At 47.3% G+C, this 24,625-nt stretch overlaps 1 protein-coding gene across 2 annotated transcripts in view; it reads right to left on the bottom strand.

Moving 5' to 3' along the window:
* Positions 1–9,150, bottom strand: part of SYNE3 (spectrin repeat containing nuclear envelope family member 3) — a 118,621-nt gene extending 109,471 nt beyond the window's left edge. For both annotated transcript variants that reach the window (XM_040333230.1, XM_040333231.1), the window contains exon 1: positions 9,055–9,150. The gene's annotated coding sequence lies outside the window, so the exon portion shown is untranslated. The remainder of the gene's footprint in view (positions 1–9,054) is intronic.
* Positions 9,151–24,625: the final 15,475 nt, after the last annotated feature.

The raw sequence follows: 24,625 nt of genomic DNA, 5'->3' as shown, positions 1-24,625 counted from the left end.
TGTGCTGTGCCCTGGGCCGGTCTTGATGAAGGCCCCCAATGTGATGGTGTGTGTGTGGGGGGGGCGGCATTGAAATACCCGGCCTTGGGGCGGCAAAGGGAGTAAATCTGGGCCTACTGGGCCCCTCCTACAGCTCTGCTCTCTCTCTCTCTACATTCATTGTAGCTATATTGAGATGAGGAATATGCTTTTTCTTTGAGAAAGATCTGCCTTAAGAGGTTCTGTAGCAGCTTCAGACATATCCGAGATTCTGAATGAATTTTACTTTAAAAAAAATAATATGGCAAAACAGAAAGTGAAAGCGCCTGTGCAGTGAGTGGCAAAGTGCGACATTGTGGCGCTCACCGTCATTGCTGGATCACAATGTGGAGGTGACACGGCACTCCCAAGTCTCAGAGTGCCAACCCCACTGCAGAAAATGTCAAGTCTGCCACTACGAGGAGTCACAGGCTGTGCTGTACAAACCCCCCTCTCTGTTCAGACCCCTTCCACCCCCTCACTCCTCTGTACAGACCCCCCTCTCTCTGCACAGACCCCTTCCACCCCCTCACTCCTCTGTACAGACCCCCCTCTCTCTGCACAGACCCCTTCCACCCCCTCACTCCTCTGTACAGACCCCCCCTCTCTGTACAGACCCCTTCCACCCTCCTCACTCCTCTGTACAGACCCTCCTCTCTGTACAGACCCCTTTCACCCCCCTCACTCCTCTGTACAGACCCCCCTCTCTGTACAGACCCCTTCCACCCCCCTCACTCCTCTGTACAGACCCCCCTCTCTGTACAGACCCCTTCCACCCTCCTCACTCCTCTGTACAGACCCTCCTCTCTGTACAGACCCCTTTCACCCCCTCACACCTCTGTACAGACCCCCCTCTCTGTACAGACCCCTTCCACCCCCTCACTCCTCTGTACAGACCCCCCCTCTCTGTACAGACGCCTTCCACCCCCCTCACTCCTCTGTACAGACCCCCCTCTCTGTACAGACCCCTTTCACCCCCCTCACACCTCTGTACAGACCCCCCCCTCTCTGTACAGACCCCTTCCACCCCCTCACTCCTCTGTACAGACCCCCCCTCTCTGTACAGACGCCTTCCACCCTCCTCACTCCTCTGTACAGACCCCCCTCTCTGTACAGACCCCTTCCACCCCCTCACTCCTCTGTACAGACCCCCCCTCTCTGTACAGACCCCTTCCACCCCCTCACTCCTCTGTACAGAACCCCCTCTCTGTACAGACCCCTTCCATCCCCCTCACTCCTCTGTACAGACCCCCCCTCTCTGTACAGACCCCTTCCACCCCCTCACTCCTCTGTACAGACCCCCCCCCCCTCTCTGTACAGACCCCTTCCACCCCCTCACTCCTCTGTACAGAACCCCCTCTCTGTACAGACCCCTTCCATCCCCCTCACTCCTCTGTACAGACCCCCCCTCTCTGTACAGACCCCTTTCACCCCCCTCACTCCTCTGTACAGACCCCCCTCTCTGTACAGACCCCTTTCACCCCCCTCACACCTCTGTACAGACCCCCCTCTCTGTACAGACCCCTTCCACCCCCCTCACTCCTCTGTACAGACCCCCCCTCTCTGTACAGACCCCTTCCACCCCCTCACTCCTCTGTACAGACCCCCCTCTCTGTACAGACCCCTTTCACCCCCCTCACTCCTCTGTACAGACCCCCCTCTCTGTACAGACCCCTTCCACCCCCTCACTCCTCTGTACAGACCCCCTCTCTGTACAGACCCCTTCCACCCCCCCCCCCACTCCTCTGCACAGACCCATTCCACCCCCTCACTCCTCTATACAGACCCCCTCTCTGTACAGACCCCTTTCACCCCCCCCACTCCTCTGTACAGACCCCTTCCACCCCCTCACTCCTCTGTACAGACCCCCCCTCTGTACAGTCCCCTTCCACCCCCCTCACTCCTCTGTACAGACCCCCCCTCTCTGTACATACCCCTTTCACCCCCCACTCCTCTGTACAGACCCCTTCCACCCCCCCTCACTCCTCTGTACAGACCCCCCTCTGTACAGACCCCTTCCACCCTCTCTACAGACCTCTTCCACCACCCCCCCTCACTCCCCTGTACAGACCCCCCCTCTGTACTGGACCCCCCCCCCCGTACAGACCCCTTTTACCCTCTGTACAGACCCCCATCTGTACTGGACCCCCCCCCCCCCCTGTGCAGACCCCTTCCAACCCCCACACCCCCCCACCTCTCTGTACAGACCCCCCTCTCTGTACAGACCCCTTCCACCCCCCACATCTCTGTACAGACCCCTTCCACCCCCCCCCACCTCTCTGTATAGGCCATTCTACCCCATGCATGCGCTTGTGCTACTAATTTTTTCTGAATGTTGCAACATACAGAATGAGGAGAAGCATCCAGAATACCGATCCCCATGGGGGGTGGATGGGTTACTAACTTTATCATAAGTAGGTTTCTGTGCATTTCCTGTTCATTTCCTGAGCCGGCACATTTGCCTATTTATACAGAGACGCTACTCGCCTTTTGTTTTTAAAAAAAATGTCCCGAGCAGCTGCAGATATGGGAACCAGACACCTGTTCATGAATGGGAGCGGAGCGAGATTGAACCCAAACATGTCATATATTGTATCTTACCAATCAATAGATGTGGTGGCTGCATTTGTTTTCTTTTTTTTTAGGCTTTTTCCCCCTCTGATGATCTGGCCAGTAACACACCTCCTGTATTAGAGCACCCCCTCACTCTGGAAGAAGGAGCACAGGGGGCACAGCAGACAGCAGCATTGTCAGTCTGGGGGGGGGGGAGGGGAGATGGACTAGAAGATAAAAATACACTAATTGTATTAAACTCCACCTCACACTTTATAATCAGTTACAGCAAACAGTTTTTTTACTTTTGGGAAAAAATTTGTGTGGAAAAACGTGCGATTTTTGCATGCATTGCCTCAACGCACCTAGTGTGAGCAAGTCTTGAGGGCCCCAAAGGGGAGCATACATGTCCGGAGCCCCCATAAAAACTCTCCCACTCTTTTATAGCAAATGGAAGATGTGGCTGTGCGCGGTTCTGCATCAGAATTAAATAAAGCATGCAAGCAGTAATGCCCATCACGGCGTGTCTCCTCCCTCCTCCTACAAGCCAATTGAAACGCTTCTCCTTTTGGCCAATCAGGAAACGGGGCCTAAGACCCCTTTCACACTGGGGCGGGAGGCGCGGTGGTGGTATAGCGCCGCTAAAAATAGCGGCGCTATACCGTCGGATTTGCCGCGGGATTCGGCCGCTGGCGGTGCGGTATTAACCCCCGCTAGCGGCCGATAAAGGGTTAATACCGCCCGCAATGCTCCTCTGCAGAGGCGCATTGCGGGCGGTATTGCCGCGGTTTTCCATTGTTTTAAATGGGAAGGAGCGGTGAAGAAGCGGTATACATACGGACGGGAAGTGTGAGTGAGGAGGGCTTGCTGCCCTGAAATATTGAGCACCAGCCACCACTGAAGGGGTTTATTTACTGAAGGCAAATAGACAGCACACTCTGCAAGTCCAGTTGCTCCAGAGCTTAGTAAATGAGGGGAAGCTCTGCTGACTTCCATCATCCAATCATGTGCAAGCAATAATGCTGTTGTTTTATTTTCCTTGCATGTGATTGGATACTCTTTGCACAGTGAAGCTTCACCTCATTTACGAAGCTCTGGAGAAACTGCACTTGCAGAGTGCTCTTTGCAGAGTGTTTCCTTTCTACAGAAGCAGGACATACAACGGGCCCTATGGAGTCACATCCAATGATAGGGACCCGGTCCCACCATGACAGCAAGCTCTATTAGTCTCCTATATGACCAGTAACTGTCCCTGCTGACGCAGTGCTGTATGCCGGCTCAGTGCCCCACTATAAGAAATGACACATGGAACCTACAGAGTCACATCCAGTGATAGGGACCAGTGACCACCATGACGAGAGGTTCTAACAGTTTCCTATATGATCAAACAGTCCCTGCAGTGCTGTCTGTAGACACATTGCCCCCACCATGTAGAGATTCCAGCTTTCCCACTCTGTAGAGATAAGACTTCCACATTCCCAGGAGGTCACATTCATTGCGAATGTCCCAGCATGACCACAACCTCTAACACTCTCCTGTATAATCAATAACACTCTCTTAGTAATACATTGCTGTATACAGGTACAACAAATCCTCTCCCATACCCCCCCCCCTCCTCTGTACTGACCCCTCCTATCCCAGGGGGTGACTTTTGGAAGTCCCACCAGGACCTGATCCTCTAACTCTCTCTTGTAATACATTGCTGGGTATAGGCAGTCGCAGAGCTCTTCTGTGACATTCAGAGGTCCCTCCAGGACATGAAGTTCTAACACTCTCTAGTAATACATTGCTGTATATAGACAAGGCTCCTCTGTCCTGCCCGGTCCTATACACATCCCAGGGGGTGACATTCAGCAGTCCCACTTGGACCTGTCTTTCTAACACTCTCCTGTATAATAACACTCTCCAATATAATAAGCAACTTTCTCCTGTATAATAAATAACAATATCTGATATAATAAATAACACTCTCCTGTATAATAAATAACAATATCTGGTAATACATTGCTGTATACAGGTAGAGACCCTCTGTGACTTTCAGTACCCTCCATGACAAGACTCTCCTGTATAATAAATAACACTCTCTGGTAATACAGAGAGCACTCCTCTGTACTTAATAGCATCATGGGCCCCTGGGCAAAGTAATGCTCTGGGACCCCCTACCAGCTTACCCCAATTTACACACCAAAGTATACATAGTTAATAGAATTAAAGGAGTTGTAAAGTAAAAGAAAAATTCACCTTAATGCAAGGTGAATTATCATGGGGCCCCTGGGCAATGCCCAGGGGTGCCCATGCATTAAGATAGCCCTGCCTATACGCATCCTGGGGGGTGGGGGGGGGGTTGACATTCAACAGTCCCAGTAATACATTGCTGTATACAGGCAGGGCTCCTCTTTATTGACTGGTCTTATACATATCCTGGGGACGGGGGACATTCAACAGTCCCTCTGTGACATGAAGTTCTAACACTCTCCTGTATAATCAGTAACGCTCTCAATAATACATTGCTGTGTGCAGGCAGAGCCCTCCACAACAAATCCTCTCCCATACCCCCCCCCCCCCCCTCCTCTGCACTGACCCCTCCTATCCCAGGGAGTGACTTTTGGAAGTCCCACCAGGACCTGATCCTCTAACTATCTCTTGTAATACATTGCTGGGTATAGGCAGTCGCAGAGCTCTTCTGTGACATTCAGAGGTCCCTCCAGGACATGAAGTTCTAACACTCTCTAGTAATACATTGCTGTATATAGACAAGGCTCCTCTGTCCTGCCCAGTCCTATACACATCCCAGAGGGTGACATTCAGCAGTCCCACTTGGACCTGTCTTTCTAACACTCTCCTGTATAATAACACTCTCCAATATAATAAGCAACTTTCTCCTGTATAATAAATAACACTCTCCAATATAATAAATAACACTCTCCTGTATAATAAATAACACTGGAAACCAGATACGCTTAAATTAGGCTAAGATACGAGCGGCGTAAGTCTCCTACGCCATCGTATCTTAAGGTGCATATTTAGGCTGGCCGCTAGGTGGCATTTCCGTTGATTTCAGCGTAAAATATGCAAATGAGCTCGTTATGCCGATTCAGAAAGGTACGTGGGCACGGTGCATTTTTTTACGTCGTTTACGTAAAGCTTTTTCCGGTGTAAAGTTAGTCGAACAAAAAGCTGGCCTAGCCAATGTTAAGTATGGCCGTCGTTCCCGCGTCGAATTTTGAAATTTTTACGTCGTTTGCGTAAGTCGTCCGTGAATGGGGCTGGACGTAATTTACGTTCACGTCGAAACCAATACGTCCTTGCGGCGTACTTTGGAGCAATGCACACTGGGATATGTCCACGGACGGCGCATGCGCCGTTCGTTAAAAACGTCAATCACGTCAGGTCACGAATCATTTACATAAAAACACGCCCCCCTGTTCCTCATTTGAATTAGGCGCTCTTAGGCCGGCCCATTTACGCTACGCCGCCGTAACTTAGGAGGCAAGTGCTTTGTGAATACAGCACTTGCCTCTCTGACTTACGGCGGCGTAGCGTAAATGCGATACGCAACGCCGGGTCAAAATTAGGCCGCCCTACCTGAATTCAGCTATTGGTTTTTCCCTAGGCATTCCCCAGGTTTTGTTGTTACTTTCTGGTAATACATTGCAGGGTCCTCTGTACCCACCCCTCCTATACACATCCCAGGGGGTGACATTCAGTCCCACCTTGACCCGACCCTCTAACATTCTCTGGTATTATATTGCTGTATACAGGCAGAGCTCCTCTGTGACATTCAGTAGTCCCACCATGACCCGACCCTCTAACATTCTCTGGTATTATATTGCTGTATACAGGCAGAGCTCCTCTGTGACATTCAGTAGTCCCACCATGACCCGACCATCTTAACATTCTCTGGTATTATATTGCTGTATACAGGCAGAGCTCCTCTGTGACATTCAGTAGTCCCACCATGACCCGACCCTCTAACATTCTCTGGTATTATATTGCTGTATACAGGCAGAGCTCCTCTGTGACATTCAGCAGTCCCACCATGACCCGACCCTCTAACATTCTCTGCTATTATATTGCTGTATACAGGCAGAGCTCCTCTATGACATTCAGCAGTCCCACCATGACCCGACCCTCTAACATTCTCTGCTATTATATTGCTGTATACAGGCAGAGCTCCTCTGTGACATTCAGCAGTCCCACCATGACCCAACCCTCTAACATTCTCTGGTATTATATTGCTGTATACAGGCAGAGCTCCTCTGTGACATTCAGCAGGCCCACCATGACCCGACCCTCTAACATTCTCTGGTATTATATTGCTGTATACAGGCAGAGCTCCTCTGTGACATTCAGCAGTCCATCCATGACATGAAGTTTTAACACTCTCTAGTAATACATTGCTGTGTACAAACAGTACTCCTCTGTAGTGACCGGTCCTATACACATCCCTGGCAGTGACATTCAGCAGTCCCGCCAGGACCGTCTGTCTAACACTCTCCTGTACAATAAATAACACTCTCTGGTAATACATTGCTGTATACAGGTAGAGCTCTTATACACATCCCAGGGAGTGACATTCAGAGGTCCCTCCATTACCTGACCCTTTAACACTCTCTGGTAATACATTGCTGCATACAGCAGAGCTCCTCTGTACTGACCGGTCCTATACACATCCCGAGGGGTGACATTCAGCAGCCCCTCTGTGACATGAAGTTCTAACACTCTCTAGTAAGTAATACATTGCTGTATATAGACAAGGCTCCTCTGTCCTGCCCAGTCCTATACACATCCCAGGGGGTGACATTCACAGACCCACTTGGACCTGTCTTTCTAACACTCTCCTGTATAATAACAGTCTCCAATTTAATAAGCAACACTCTCCTGTATAATAAATAACACTCTCTGGTAATACATTGCAGGGTCCTCTGTACTCACCCCTCCTATACACATCCCAGGGGGTGACATTCAGCAGTCCCACCATGACCCGACCCTCTAACATTCTCTGGTAATACATTGCTGTATACAGGCAGAGCCCCTCTGTACTGACCGGTCCTACACATCCCAGGGGGTGACATTCAGCAGCCCCTCTGTGACATGAAGTTCTAACACTCGTCTATATAATAAATAACACTCTCTAATAACACAGTATTGCTGTATATAGACAAGGCTCCTCTGTAGTGACCGGCGGTCCTATACATATTCCTGGCAGTGACATTTAGCAGTCCCGCCAGGCAGGGCCGTCTTAATAGCACCATGGGCCCCTGGGTAATGCTCTGGGGCCCCTACAATGATGACAGTGCAGGTAAACAGACATCAAATAGGTAGGAGACAGACTGCCTCCCCTGTGTATCTTTTACTCTGGGTGCCATCATGGGGCCCCCAATTTCGGGGAACAGCATGGGCTCAAGGACCAGTAGCTTTGGGGAAAGTGCAGGGGCCCCCCAATTTCAGGGCAGCGTGGGCTCAAGGACCAGTAGCTTTGGGGAAAGTGCAGGGGCCCCCCAATTTCAGGGCAGCAAGGGCTCAAGGACCAGTAGCTTTGGGGAAAGTGCAGGGGCCCCCCATGCAGCTGGGGCCCCTGGGCAGTGCCCAGGTGTGCCCTCTCATTAAGACAGCCCTGCCGCCAGGACTGTCTCTAACACTCAGGTATAATAAAGAACATTCTCCTATATTATAAATAACACTCTCCTATATAATAAATAACACTCTCCAGTCTCCTATATAATAAATAACACTCTCCTATATAATAAATAACACTCTTCTATATAATAAGTAACACTCTCCTATATAATAAATAACACTCTCCAGTCTCCTATATAATAAATAACACTCTCCTATATAATAAATAACACTCTTCTATATAATAAGTAACACTCTCCTATATAATAAATAACACTCTCCAGTCTCCTATATAATAAATAACACTCTCCTATATAATAAATAACACTCTTCTATATAATAAGTAACACTCTCCTATATAATAAATAACACTCTCCTATATAAAAAAATAACACTCTCCAGTCTCCTATATAATAAAGAACACTCTCCTATATAATAAAGAACACTCTCCGGTAATAAATATCACTCTCCGGTAATAGATAACACTCTTCTCTCCTATAATGAACACTCTCCGGTAATAAATAACACTCTTCTCCGGTAACAGATAACACTCTCCTCTCCTATAATGAACACTCTCCGGTAATACATTGCCGTGTACAGGCAGAGCCCCCCATACACACCCCGGGGGGTGACACTCAGAGGTCCCTCAATGACATAAAGTTCTATCTCTCTTCTACAAATCATCGCCAACACAACTACTGTCCCGGATCTCCCCGGGATCGGACCTCTGACACTCTCCGGTGTGCTCAGTAATAAGTATTGTACTCCATAATAGTACAGCATGCACCCCTCCCCCTCCACAACACGAGCCCCCCCAGCCAGGACGACCGGGTCACCCCCCAGCCCCGGGCTCCGGTGACGTACCTGGTGCGGAGGGCAGCGGGCGGCCGGCGGGGTAACAGACCGGATTTGAAGCTGATCGGAGCTGCTGGCGGGGGGCGTGGCTTGAGCTATATATGGGCACAGTGCTGGATGCCATGGCACTGAGCATGTGCGGCGCGTGGGGCGCGCTCCCGAGACCTGGCAGCTGATACAATGTAACACCCCTGGACTGTCACTGATACAATTGTATTATCCTGGACTGTCACTGATACAATGTAACACCCTGGACTGTCACTGATACAATGTATTATCCTGGACTGTCACTGATACAATGTATTACCCTGGACTGTCACTGATACAATGTATTACACTGGACTGTCACTGATACAATGTATTATCCTGGACTGTCACTGATACAATGTATTACACTGGACTGTCACTGATACAATGTATTATCCTGGACTGTCACTGATACATTGTATTTCCCTGGACTGTCACTGATACAATGTATTACCCTGGACTGTCACTGATACAATGTATTTCTCCAGACTGGCATAGAGACAATGGGCCAGATTCACAAAAGGGATACGACGGCGTTTCTCCTGATACTCCGTCGTATCTCTGTTTCTATCTATGCGACTGATTCATAGAATCAGTTACGCATAGATATCCATAAGATCCGACAGGTGTAATTGTTTTACACTGTCGGATCCTAGGATGCAGTACCGCGGCCGCCGCTGGGGGGAGTTTGCGTCGTAAACCAGCGTCGGGTATGCAAATTAGGAGTTACGGCGATCCACAACGGATTTTCGCGTTCGCTATGTTGCCGCTAGTCTAGTTTCCCGTCGCAAAGTTAGTCGTCGTTTTGGGTGCCCTAACTTTAGTCAGCAATCGTATTGCTGTCTAAAGTATGGCCGTCGCTCCCGCGTCGAAATTTAAAATTTAACGTCGTTTGCGTAATACATCCGGGTATACGGAAGTACTCTACGCGCGCCGCCGTTCGAAAAAATGACGTCACGGCGCGCAAAGCACGACGGGAATTGCGAAACGGAGCATGCGCAGTAGGTCCGGCGCGGGAGCGCGCCTAATTTAAATGGCACACGCCCATTTGAATTGGCCCGCCTTGCGCCGGAGGCCGCCAGCGTAGTTTTCATCGCAAGTGCTTTGTGAATCAGGCACTTGCGATGAAAACTTGCGGCGGTGTAACGTATCTACGATACGTTAGGCCGCCGCTCTCCTACGTGAATCTGGCCCAATGTAACAAGAATTCCCCATCCCTGATCTGTATGGAGGATCCTTCCTCTCTCCTCACTGAGGGACTACAACTCCCAGCATCAGCCTCATGGAACTACAATCCCATCTTATTATTTGCATAGACTTAGTTAAAGTAATACAGGCTGATCGCTTCTTCAGGGCTGCCATGGAACTACAAGTCCCAGCATGTCCTGGTAGCCTCTGCTAAGCATCATATAGATTGTAAGCTCCTTGAGGGCAGGGACTGGTGTGAATGTACAATATAAAGCGCTGCATACATTTACACCGCTATATAAGTATCTGTAATAAATACAAATAGTATTAATAATAATAATAATAATAATAATAATAATAATAAAAATATAGGACTGATGAAACAAAGGAACAATATGACCATACAGTGTTACTGTATAACTACAAGTCCTAGCATGCCCTGTGGCCTCTGCTGAATATGACATAGGACTGATGCAGAAACAGCATGACCATACACTGTTGCTGTAGAACTACAACTCCCAGCATGCCCTGGCAGCCTCTGCTAACTATCACATAGAATAACAACATACACTCTTACTGTAGAACTACAAGTCCCAGCAAATGTCTGCTGTACTGGAATTGCAACCTTGTTTATGCTGTTAGTTTATATCATGCTGGTGCTTGTAGTTCAACAGCAGATGGAGATGACCGGGTCCCCACACTTGCACAACTGCCAATTGGACTACAAGAACCAGCATGCCATGCCTATTGTGTCCCTGATTGGCTGATGTGGAATGTATAAGATATTTCATTTCTATTTTGTGTTAATGTGATATAAAATAAATATTTAACTGTTTCGTTTGGTAAATAAAATAACACATGCACGTATAACTTTTTTTGGGCTAAAACAAGGCATTTCCAAGTCTCATATCAGATATTTAATTCATATTTTGTGTTAGCATTAAATGTTTTGTTTAGGAAAGGAAAATATATATGATATATATGTAGCACCCTCTAGTGTGTGCTAGAATGTAATGCAGTGTGTTTTAGAAGTAGAATAGGTACATATTAGTTTAGCTCAGGACTAAGCCTGAGCCATGGAATCTGGGTCAGAATTCAGGGATGTTCAGGGCTGGGTGGCTCATCCTGGCAGCTCTCTGCTGCCTACCCCTGGTCTAGAATGTTGGAGAATCCTCTAGAATTAGTGGGAGGAGGTGAGGAGGAGCTGACTTGAATATTATCAGTGGTAGGCTGACAGGGGGCTGAGACCACTCCATAAATAGGCATGAGCCATGTCAGCAGGGGCAGTCAGGTGGAAGATGAAGACACAGTGCTGAACAGGATGTCTGTGGCCCTCAGGGGTACCCACTAGTCTGGAGGGGTTGTCCTGCCTTGGGCCAGGGCTTCGGGTGCTAGAAGGATCCTTCTACAACACAAGGAAGGAGTCTCTTCCTAGAGGCAATGGAGCAAGAGAGGACAGAGTGAGTAGCAGAACCATGGGGACTAACAAAAAGGGGGGGGGATGCCACATGTAGCCAGTTTTCTTTAAAGACAACGGTGTGCTTAAAGTGGTAGTAAACTGCAGATTATGGGGAAAAAATCCCCTGCAAGGCAATGTCATAATGTACTAGCACATTAAGAGAGACTTACTCTAGAACAAAGCCCTAAAGCTTTGCACTGTCACCACTGAGAGGGCGGACATATTCCCCCCGTGCTTCCTTCGCAGGGGATCCAGGGGGGTAACGGGCAATTGCCCCCCCCCCAGAAACTATTTGTAGGTGAGTGTGAGGGCGGGTAAGAGAGCGCTTGGCGGGCAGCTCCGCGGATGGTTTCATGGGCAGGTGAGAGTGAATCAGCAGCTGGGCGGCTTGGCGAGCTGGTGAGGAAACATGCAACTCCGCCGTCGTGCAGCTAAAAGAGCGGTGGCTCCGCTGGTGGGTGAGAGAGCGTTCGGGCCAGACAGCGAGCAGGCGAGTGGGGGGAGAAGAGAGATGACATCATCTCTCACCGCCCGCCCAGCATCTCTGCAGTTCCGCCCTCACTGTGCAGGCAGCCGTGGGCAGCAGAGAGATTACATCATCTCTCTGCTGCCTGACTCTGGGACACAGCAAGGGACAATAGGAGCAGACAAGTGGCAAACGTGTGACAGGTGACGTGGCAAGTTTTTAATCCGCAATGTGTGGCAGGTGACGTGGCAAGTGACAATCCGCAACTTGTGGCAAGTGGTAAACGTGTGGCAGGTGACGTGGCAAGTGACAATCTGCAATGTGTGACAGGCGACGTGGCAAGTGACAATCCGCCACTTGTGGCAGGTGATGTGGCAAGTGACAATCCGCAATGTGTGACGGGCGACGTGGCAAGTGACAATCCGCAACTTGTGGCAGGTGACGTGGCAAGTGACAATCCACAAATTGTGGCAAGTGACAAATGTGTGGAAGGCGACGTGGCAAGTGACAATCCGCAATGTGTGACGGGCGACGTGGCAAGTGACAATCCGCAACTTGTGGCAGGTGACGTGGCAAGTGACAATCCGCAAATTGTGGCAAGTGACAAATGTGTGGAAGGCGACGTGGCAAGTGACAATCCGCAATGTGTGACGGGCGACGTGGCAAGTGACAATCCGCAACTTGTGGCAGGTGACGTGGCAAGTGACAATCCGCAAATTGTGGCAAGTGACAAATGTGTGGAAGGCGACGTGGCAAGTGACAATCCGCAATGTGTGACGGGCGACGTGGCAAGTGACAATCCTCAATGTGTGACGGGCGACGTGGCAAGTGACAATCCGCAACTTGTGGCAGGTGACGTGGCAAGTGACAATCCGCAAATTGTGGCAAGTGACAAATGTGTGGCAGGTGACGTGGCAAGTGACAATCCGTATATTGTGGCAAGTGACAAATGTGTGGGAGGCGACGTGGCAAGTGACAATCCGTCCTAGAATCCGGCTTCCGGCTTTTTTCTTTCTTCATGATGTCAGCACGAAGAAAAGAAGCAAGCATTTAACCGGCTCCCCTTAGTAAACACCTGTGCTACAAATCAGTGCCCATCAGTACTGCCAATCAGTGCCACATACATTTTATTTCTTTTTTTTTTTTTTACATATTTATTTCTTTTTTTACACTTTTTTTTATTTTCATTATCACTTTTATTCCTATTACAAGGAATGTAAACATCCCATGTAATAGGAATGTGTGTGACAGGTACTCTTTATGGAGATATGCGGGGTCAATAAGACCAGGCCTGAAAGCATGAAATCTGTGAAAAAAAATTCACCGATCTCATGATTACAGTTGCTTAGCAGCCGCAATCGCGGCTTTGTTTACTTACGGGAACCCGGGCGTGACGTCATCACATCGCGCCGGGTCCTCCGATGGTCATAGAGAATATATAATGTCAAATAATGTCAAATCTTTTCTCTCTATGTAGAATAATCTTGGACTAATAGAGTTAAGGTTAGGCACATTCGACCGCAGGTTTCGATAGACACAGATCACTTTTGTCACCGTCATGTCGAATCTCCTATCTACATCCAACTGTTGTCGCAACAAAAATAAAAATAAAGCATTTTTTTATGTCGGATCGTTCGGATTTTGGATTCTGCGCATTCGTTTTCGTTTGTTAAAACGATAACGAAAACACCCGAAATTCGGATGAAAACGAATGCGCATGTCTAGTAAGCAAGGGGCTAAATCATGTGCATTATGAAGTTTAGTGATTGCTCAATTAGAGTGGGGGAGGGCTGGGTCTTTTATTGCAGCCTGTATCTCCATTGGTGAGGTTCTGCTCACTTCCTATGCTGGTGACCACACAGGAGGTGTGAGGAAAATCTCTGCAATGGGGGGGGACAAAAACGGTAAAAAAATATTTTCTGCTCTAGAAAGAAAATAAAAAAATCTCCAAGCTCCACTCTAAGGCCCAGATTCACATACATCGGCGCATATTTATCTAATATACGCTATGCCGACATAGCGCAGAGAGGCAAGCACCGAATTCACAAAGCACTTGCCTCCCAAACTGCGCTGGGTTCCCTCGGCGTAAGCCGTCGTAAGTGGAAGTGGGCGTGAGCCATGCTAATGAGGCGTGACCCCATGCAAATGATGGGCCAAGCGTCATAGAAGTACTTAATACGAACGGCGCATGCGCCGTCCCGTGGCTGCATTCCCAGTGCGCATGCTCAGAATCACAACGAAACAACTGCCTAAGATACGTCGAATCACTGCCCACGACGTGAACGTAACCTACGCCTAGTCATATTCACGTACAACGTAAACGACAAAAGATACGCCGGCTTGTGTTCCCTGGTCCATACCTTTGCATGAGTTGTGCCTCCTATATGGGGAATAACTTTACGCCGGATGTACGACTTACGCAAACCGCGTATATGATGCGCCAGGTGCAACGGCGTTTGTGAATCGGCGTATCTCCCTCATTTGCATATGTGCATAGAAAATCTATGGGAGCGGCAAATGCGCCCGGTGTAAATATGCGCCCACGATACGACGGCGTAGGCAAGTTACGTCGGTCGTAGGAAGCCTATTTTCAGGCGTATCTAGTTTTGTGGGCACGGCGCACAGATACGACGGCGCATAGTTACACTTACGCTGCGTATCTCGAGATACGTCGCCGTAAGTGCTTTGTGAATCCGGGCAAATGTTGGCTTATAGACAGAGCCCCCCCCCTTCACTGGCCTACAGGTCTACATATAGTGACAACACTGGGGATAGCCGTCCCTGTATTTGGTGACACAGAAAGGAATTGGAATGCCAGCTGAGCGTTCAGCCTGCCGTCTCTTCAGGAGAGCGGACGGGATTTCGCCATGTGTTGTGACATATGTTGTGGCAGCTTTTCATATACACGCCACGCTGTGATACTCACCCCTATGCTGGCATTAAGGATCTCTGCTGCTGTGCCTAGTGATCCGAGTCAGCTGCATTGTGAGATGGAAAATCCGCTCAGACACAGAAAAAAAAACACAATCCGCTCAGACACAAAAAAAAAAACAATACATTTAGGGCATGATCCACAAAAGGGATACGCCGGCGTATCTACTGATATGCCGTCGTATCCCTGTTTCTATCTATGGAACTGATCCACAGAATCCGTTTCTCATAGATAGGCAGAAGATCCGACATGTGTAAGGGACTTAGGCCCCGTACACACGACAGAGGAACTCGACGTGCTTGGCACGTCGAGTTCCTCGTCGAGTTTTGGGATGAAGCCGCCGAGGAGCACGGCGGGCCGCCTTCTCCCATAGAACAACGCGGACAATGAGAAAATAGAGAACATGTTCTCTATTTTCTCGTCGAGTTCCTCGGCGGCTCCATCGAGCCAAAACTGTACAGACGACAGAGTTTCTCGGCAGAATCCGGGTTTTGACCGAGTTTCTCGGTGAATTCTGCCGAGAAACTCTGTCGTGTGTACGAGGCCTTACACTGTCGGATCTTGGGATGCAGTACCGCGGCCGCCGCTGGGGGCATTTCTCGTCGAAATCCAGCGCCGGGTATGCAAATTAGCATTTACGGAGATCCACAAAGCTTTTACGCTTCGTTTTTTCTCCGTAAGTATTCGTTTGCCGTCGCAAAATTAGGGCTGCTTTTACAAAGTGTAAACTGTTTACACCTTGTAAAAGTAAACCCTTCTACCCCGCGTCGCTGTCATTTATTATTTTTTAAAAAAAAAATTCCCGCCGCAACTCTTTTTTTTTTTTTTTTACGCCCGTCGCGATTCTCAAAACCCGGCGCAACGTAAATCCGCGCAAAGCACGTCGGGAAAATAACGTCGGGAGCATGTGCAGTACGTCCGGCGCGGGAGCGCGCTTAATTTAAATGGGACTCGCCCCATTAGATTAGGCACTCCTTGCGCCGGACGGATTTAAGTTACACCGCTGAAAATTTCTAGGTAAGTGCTTTGTGGATCAGGCACTTAGGTAGAGATTTTGCAGGCGGTGTAACTTAAATGGCAAAAGTTAAGTTACGGCCGGTTTTTGTGGATCAGGCCCTTTGTTTCTAGCATATCCATCATTCTAAGGGCCCATTGCACTTGTGCATTCATTGTGAGTACGTGCTTTTCCAATGCATACTAACACACCTTCACAATGTGTGCTGCATTACACTGACAGCCATTTATTTATTGTACAGTAGCACAGCTCCCAACTGTCCCTGTCCCCCACAAATAGAGCTTTCTTTTGGTGGTATTTGATCACCTCTGCTGGTTTTTTTTTTTTGCGATATAAACAAAAGAACAGTGACAATTTTGAAAAAAAAAAAATCACTATTTTTTACTTTTTGCTATAATAAATATCACAATTTAAAAAAAAAGACAATTTTACCCAATCATATTCAAGGAAAAAAAATGCATTTTGCTTGCACATGATTGGATGATGGAAGTCAGCAGATCTTCCCCTCATTTACTAAGCTCTGGAGCAACAGTCTTTGGGCCAGATTCAGAAAGAGTTATGCCGGCGTATCAGTGATACGCCGGCATAACTCACACTTTGCACCGGCTTATCTGTTTTTCTGTATGCAGAAAACAAGATAAGCCGGTTTGCAGCAAAGATCTGACAGGCGTAATTGTATTACACCGTCGGATCTTAACTGCAATTTTAAAATGGCCGCTGGGGGCGTTCTCGCTGATTTACGCAGAGAATATGTAAATCAGCGAGATACGCCAATTCACGAACGTACGCGGGCCCGACGCAGTCACTTTACGCCGTTTACGTAAGGGTTTTCCCAGCGTAAAGGTAAAGCTGCCCAAAGCAGGCGCATCCTATGTTAAGTATGGACGTCGTGACCGCGGGAAATTTGAAAATGTTTACTTCGTTTGCGTAACTCGTCCGTGAATGGGGATTTACGTAGATTACGTTCACGTCGAAAACACCGTCATAATTCGGAGCATGCGCACTGGGATTTTTCTAAGGCCGGCGCATGCGCAGTACGTTCGGCACGTGGACGCGCCTAATTAAAATAGGAGACGCCCCCTACCCGCCTATTTTGAATTAGGCCGCCCAATTTCCGCTATGCCGCCGCAACTTAACACGCAAGTGCTTTGTGAATACAGCACTTGCGTGTTAAGTTGCGGCGGCTTAACATAAATAAGAAAAGTTACGCCGCCGCAACTTTGCGTGCGGCTTTCTGAATCTGGCCCATTGTCTTTAGAAAATCAACCCCTATTAGTCAGACACAAGTGGGAACATTTCAAAAGTTTAGAAACTGTGTGTGGCGCAGGGCTCAAGTCCTGCGGGAACGCGTGGGAACGGAGTTCCTGCACTTTTTTCAAAGCAGGAACGCAGTTCCCTTTGCAGGACTAGAGCAGTCGAGCCGCCCGAGCCAATCCTTCACTATGCGGCGATGCCCAGCTCGAGTCACTGTCAGGGGCAGGCGAACCTTAGTAATCCTTTATGTTACTGGCCGCTTCCTGTATATGGATTCATCGGGTAGTGTGCGGGTATTCCGTCACTTCCTCGATGCCGCAATGTCTCCTGGGAACTTTTGTCATTGTTTCTAGGAGACATTGCGGAGGTCTGCCGCGAGTTATCGTGGGATTTAGAAAGAACTTGCTTGCTCCTGGGAACAATGACAAAAGCTCCCAGGAGACATTGCGGCATCGAGGAAGTGACGGAATATCCGCACACTACCCGATGAATCCATATACAGGAAGCGGCCAGTAACAAAAAGGATTACTAAGGTACAGTGGATCAAAAAAAACAAAAAAAACATGCGGTTTAGTAATTATGCATATGAGCGTATCTTTTTATCATTTCCTGCCCAGCCTTCTCAATGTGAAAGCCTGAGGGCTTTCATACTGAGGCGATGCGCTGGCAGCAGCATCTTTGGAGCAGTGAGAGGAGCGGTATGTATACCACTCCTTCACCGCTCCTTCCCATTTAAAACAATGGGAAACCACAGTAATACCGCCCGCAATGCGCCTCTGCAGAGGCGCATTGCAGGCGGTATTAACCCTTTATCGGCCGCTAGCGGGCGAATCCCACGGCAATTCCGAATCCCGCTGCAATAGCGCCGCTATTTTTAGCGGTGCTATACCGCCACCACGCCTCCCGCCCCAGTCTGAAAGGTGTCAGTGGTTCGGAGGACACTGTCAGTTACTAGTTTTTTATTTTGACCATTTTATTATTTTTTACAATTAAATTTATTTTTTATTTATTTTTGTATTATTATTATTTACAATTTTGTTTTACATTTTTTTTAGGAGCCCCATTGGGGTGCTTTGGTGAAATATCATGGGTCAAAACAGGCGGCATCTAATCTAAATTTTTCTTCCAATTTTATTTATTATTTACAATTTTATTATTTACAATCTTTATTTTTTTTATTTGTTTTTTCCCCCCCCCAAAAAATTAGGAGCCTTATTAGGGAGCTTTGGTGAAATATCACGGGTCTAAACAGGGGTGCGTCTGCAGCATACAAGGTGATTAGGGTGTGCCCAGGCACACCCTGGGCTAGATTCAGGTAGGTCGACGTAACTTTGTGCGGGCGTAGCGTATGTTATTTACGCTACGCCGCCGCAATTTAGAGAGGCAAGTGCAGTATTCACAAAGCACTTGCTCCGTAAGTTGTGGCGGCGTAGCGTAAATCTGCCGGCGTAAGCGCACCGAATTCAAATTGTCAAGAGGTGGGCGTGTTTTATGCAAATAAAACATGACCCCACGTAAATGACGTTTCTAACGAACGGCGCATCCGCCGGCCGTAAACGTATCCCAGTGCGCATGCTCCTAATCACGTCGCAAATAGTCAATGCTTTCGACGTGAACGTAATTTACGCAAAGCCCTATTCGCGAACGACTTACGCACATGACATTAATGACGCAAAATTTGACGCTGTCCCAACGTCCATACTTAACATTGGCTATGCCTCATATAGCAGGAGTAACGTTATGCCGGAAAAAGCCTTACGCAAACGACGTAATAAAATCCGCCGGGTGCACGTACGTTTTTGAATCGGTGTATCCAGCTCATTTGCATATTCTACGCTGAAATCGACGGAAGCGCCACCTAGCGGCCAGCGTAAATATGCAACCTAAGATATGACGGCGTAGGAGACTTACGCCGCTCGTATCTTAGCCTAATTTAAGCGTATCTGGTTTCCAGAATACGCTTAAATTTACGACGGCGTCGATTCAGAGTTACGATGGCGTATCTACTGATACGCCGGCATAACTGTCTCTGAATCTAGCCCCCTGTGCGCACGCCTATGTGTCTGAATCAGGGACAGTTGGAAGCTATGTACTACTACTAAACATTTCTGAATCCAGCGATTCTACAACGATCTGCCATCATAAGACTACAGCTACCAAAACAGCAAATTGTGACTCACAATGGAATCCATGGAATGTCTTATTGTGTTCTCATTTATCCCACAGAAAGAACATTGCGAGAGAACTGCGCATAGGAAATTGATTAGCGCTTGGCCTCCTTCTGTAATGTCAGATCTCAGAGTTGTTTTCCGTCCCAGCAGAGAAGCGCCCGTCACGAGTCATCTGTAAATACAGGAAAGCGGGTGACACCTCGTCTTGTGTTCTTTCTTTAGAGTCCTGGAGCCCGGCCTGCAGCACTTTCCTATTTATTGTGGTGTCCGCGGCCCCCGGCAGCCAGTCATAGTGAGAGCAATGATTATAAAACGGTTCAGCAATCTAAGCATTAAAAATGTGACCTCTATAACTGACCCCGATGTGGTGAGATAGCTTAACCCCTTCAATACCGGGCATTTTCACCCCCTTTCTGCCCAGGCCAATTTCCAGTTTTCAGCGCTGTCGCACTTTGAATGAAAATTGTGCGGTCATACAACGCTGTACACATATGAAATTTTTATAATTTTTTCCCCACAAATAGAGCTTTCTTTTGGTGGTATTTGATCACCTCTGCGGTCTTTATTTTTTGCACTATAAACAAAAGAAGAGCGACAATTTTGAAAATAACACAATATTTATTACTTTTTGCTGTAATAAATATCCCAATTAAAAAAAAAAAAAATCCTCAGTTTGGGACAATATGTATTCTTCTACATTTACTTTTGGTAAAAAAAATCGCAATAAGTGTATATTGATTGGTTGAGCAAAAGTTATAGGCCCGGATTCACAAAGCACTTGCGCCGACGTATCTCGAGATACACTGCGTAAGTGCAAATATGCGCCGGCGTATCTATGCGCCGGACTCAGAAACTAAGATACGCCTGAAAACAGGCTTCATCCGACCGACGTAACTTGCCGGCGTAGAGTGGGCGCATATTTACGCTGGACGCATTTGGCGCAATTTAATTGTTGCCACTGTGCCCATTGTCACCACTGTGCCCATTGTCACCACTGTGCCCTTTGTCGCCACTGTGCCCTTTGTCACCACTGTGCCCATTGATGCCACTGTGCCCTTTGTCGCCACTGTGCCCTTTGTCACCACTGTGCCCATTGATGCCACTGTGCCCTTTGTCGCCACTGTGCCCATTGATGCCACTGTGCCCTTTGTCGCCACTGTGCCCATTGATGCCTCTGTGCCCATTGTCGCCATTGTGCCCTGTAAAATGCACTTACCCTACTCCTTCCACGTCCCTCGATGTCTTCTCTCCTCAGGCCATGAATAAGCACTAACCAAGTGTGAAACGCGTCGGCTATTTTTGATTTCTGCTGTGTATTTGCGGTGTTTGCTTATGTTCCTTCAATAAAGACAACTCAAGAGTTCTTTGGTGTGCGGCCGTCCATCCGTCCTTTGCTACTTTCCATCTTCTCCCGCCTTGGTGACGCTTCAGCCAATCAGGTTACCAATAACCAGAATCGGGGAACCTGATTGGCTGAGACGGCCGTCAGTCTTATCCAAGGAACGTACCCCCCGTGCGTTCTGAGGATATGACATCTGGGAGCTGAGGGCTGTGATAGGCTGGCTCTGATAGGCACTTCCGCACAGCCAACCAGCTGCCGTTATTCAGGTGGCCGGCGCTCAATTTCCGGCCATCTGAATAGAACAGCGGCAGCGGCAACAATAACATAGATTCGTGCAATGCATGAATCTATGTTATTAGACTCAGTGGCGGGCGAGAGCCAGAGGGGGCGGCGCTCCAGCGCCCTCTATAGACGAACCGCCACTGGTCCAGTTGAATGTGAGGACCATCACTAGATACATCATGACCTGGATACATGAGAAACCTTCACAGACAAGGAATATGCAATGAAGAAGAAGAAGATTACATTTTGAAAAAATAAATAAATAAATGTTTTACATTTTTGCCTCAAGCTGAAACAGCTGCTACTATGCAAATTAGTGAATCTCCTGAAGCAAACCCCCAGAATATCGCCAGCCTGGGATCTATAGACGCATAATTATCTCAGACATAATTCACCGTTCAAACTTTGTTTAGAAACTTTGACGCTCTTTACAGTCATTGGATTAAAGGGGACCCCCTGTGTATTTTCTTTTCAGATCCCCTCTTATTTTTCTTGCTTTGGCATCCAGAAAAAAAATGACCCCCCCACCGAATCCAGCGGTATTCTGTGGTCATCTACAGCTCCGCTGCCAGGCAGCCATCTTCCCCTTTGATGTCTCTTGTTGTTTGGCAGTGCAAACGCATCTAACAGACGTGTGTGTTTGCAGCCACCGAAATTCATGGGTTTGGCACGGGGCGCGGTTGTTAAAATGACACCTGCCATACTTTTTTTCCAGCATGGGTGTGTCAGTCCATTGAAACGAATGGGCTGTGATAACCAGAACATGCAAAATTGCGCGCACTCCGGCGTTCATTCAGTCGGTGCAATGGTATTCAGAGGCTATTCTAGTGCAATCCCACTGCAACGCAGGGAAAAACGCCTTGTCACCAGTGTGGTCAGTTCACACCACTGCATTGTGGCCGATAGAACCATATAAAATGTGACATTTCAATAAAGTTTGTAAAAAAAAAAAAAGGTAACAGTGCGCTCCTATTAACCCTGGAAAGAGGTTGGTGTGATGGACCCTCAGACATTTTTTATTTGACCATTGCTTATGTAACATTGTAGCATCTTCCATGTGTGGCATTGTTTATTTATGTAACATTGTAGAGACTTCTATGTGTATGATGGCTTGTTTACATGTTATTGTAGGACCTTCCATGTCTTCAAGTTGTGCCATGGTTTGTTTATGTAACATTGAAGGATCTTTGATGTGGAGTGTTTATGTAACAATGTAGCATCTTCCATGTGTTTCATGCTTTGAATATGTATCATTGTAGAACCTTTTATGTCTTCCATGTGTATCATGGTTTGTTTATATAACATAAAATCTTCCATGCCTTCCACGTATATAATGGTTTGTTTATTTAACATTGTAGGATCTTCCACATCTTCCATGTGTATCATGGTTTGTTAACCAGTTAACCATTTAAGCTCCGGACCATTGGAAAAGATAGCTCATGTGTAGTGGCATGTGGTTGCCATCATCCCTCGTATCAATCAAAACAACTGAATACCTCCAGGTGGGTGGGATTTTTAAGGCAACAAAAATATGTGTGACGACTAAGGTCATAAAAAGTTATATTTATTACAATACATTACTATATCAAAAATACAGTATCAAAACACGGAATTAAAAACTTTGGAGAAGAATACTGTAATTCACCGCATGCCCCAGGACTAGACTAAGGGCGTGCATGACAATTTTCCAACGCGTTTCAAATGGTACACATCCTTCTTCAGGGAAAAGTTGTACAGTATCAAATTCCTCTCTTCAATAGATAAAACACCCCGGAACCCGAGACGCGGGCACCCCAAACCGAGCAGTGGGCGCCACGGAGGACACAACGGGTATATATGGGCCGATGATTCCCCAAACTCCCAACCATAGGGGGCGGAATAAGGAAAAATTCCTCTTTGGCCAGCATCCAAAAAGGTGAAACTTCTCTCCCGTAGTATAACTAAAAAGGGGGGAGAGCATAAGGATATCAGTCCAAAGGAGGACCCCGCTCAAAAGAGCTCCGTCCGCCCACAGTGGAAGCACCAGAAGGATCTTAGACAAAGAACCACAACAACAAATACTCCTAAAACAGGTCCGCCAATGGGGTACAGCAGGCGAGACCAGACAGAACCCCCACGGTGGCCGAGAGGGAACACATAAATGGAGGGACCTATTTGTCGGCCACCGTGGGGGTTCTGTCTGGTCTCGCCTGCTGTACCCCATTGGCGGACCTGTTTTAGGTGAGCAGTTAAACCCGTGTCTTTTCCCTTTGTTTATTTATACAGTCTTTTTAACTTAGTATTGATACATTGTTTAACTATTTCTAGATCTTCTCCTGACGAAGCGGGTTAATCCGTGAAACTAGTTGAGATACTGTTACAACCCTCAACTCATCGCAATGTTCTCCCCTACCGGGGACCTCTGTTATGGTGTCGTTGTCTGGTTGTCACGTTTTTAATTTTGTAATTGTTTGTCTGTATTTTTTAAATAAAAAATTATTTTTTCATATATATTTTTATTTTATTTTGTAACTTTATACTGGTACCGCGATAGTCCTAAACTGGCCCTCTTTTCTCCCTCTTGGCTCTTCGGTTCGGGGACCTTAGACCCAAGTACCCTATATCCTGAGTACCATGGGTTGTTTATAACAGTAGAATCTTCCATAAGTACCATGGGTTATTTATTACAGTAGAATCTTCCATGAGTACCATGGGTTGTTTATAACAGTAGAATCTTCCATGAGTACCATGGGTTGTTTATAACAGTAGAATCTTCCATGAGTACCATGGGTTGTTTATTACAGTATAATCTTCCATGAGTACCATGGGTTGTTTATTACAGTATAATCTTCCATGAGTACCATGGGTTGTTTATTACAGTATAATCTTCCATGAGTACCATGGGTTATTTATTACAGTAGAATCTTCCATGAGTACCATGGGTTGTTTATAACAGTAGAATCTTCCATGAGTACCATGGGTTGTTTATAACAGTAGAATCTTCCATGAGTACCATGGGTTGTTTATTACAGTATAATCTTCCATGAGTACCATGGGTTGTTTATTACAGTATAATCTTCCATGAGTACCATGGGATGTTTATTACAGTAGAATCTTCCATGAGTACCATGTGTTGTTTATTACAGTATAATCCTCCATGAGTACCAAGGGGTTGTTTATTACAGTAGAATCTTCCATGAGTACCATGGGTTATTTATTACAGTAGAATCTTCCATGAGTACCATGGGTTGTTTATAACAGTATAATCCTCCATGAGTACCAAGGGGTTGTTTATTACAGTAGAATCTTCCATGAGTACCATGTGTTGTTTATTACAGTATAATCCTCCATGAGTACCAAGGGGTTGTTTATTACAGTAGAATCTTCCATGAGTACCATGGGTTATTTATTACAGTAGAATCTTCCATGAGTACCATGGGTTGTTTATAACAGTAGCATCTTCCA

The sequence above is a fragment of the Rana temporaria genome, chromosome 13 (assembly GCF_905171775.1).
Source record: "Rana temporaria chromosome 13, aRanTem1.1, whole genome shotgun sequence".
Lineage (NCBI taxonomy): Eukaryota > Metazoa > Chordata > Amphibia > Anura > Ranidae > Rana > Rana temporaria.
This window is presented reverse-complemented; position numbering and strand designations above follow the sequence as displayed.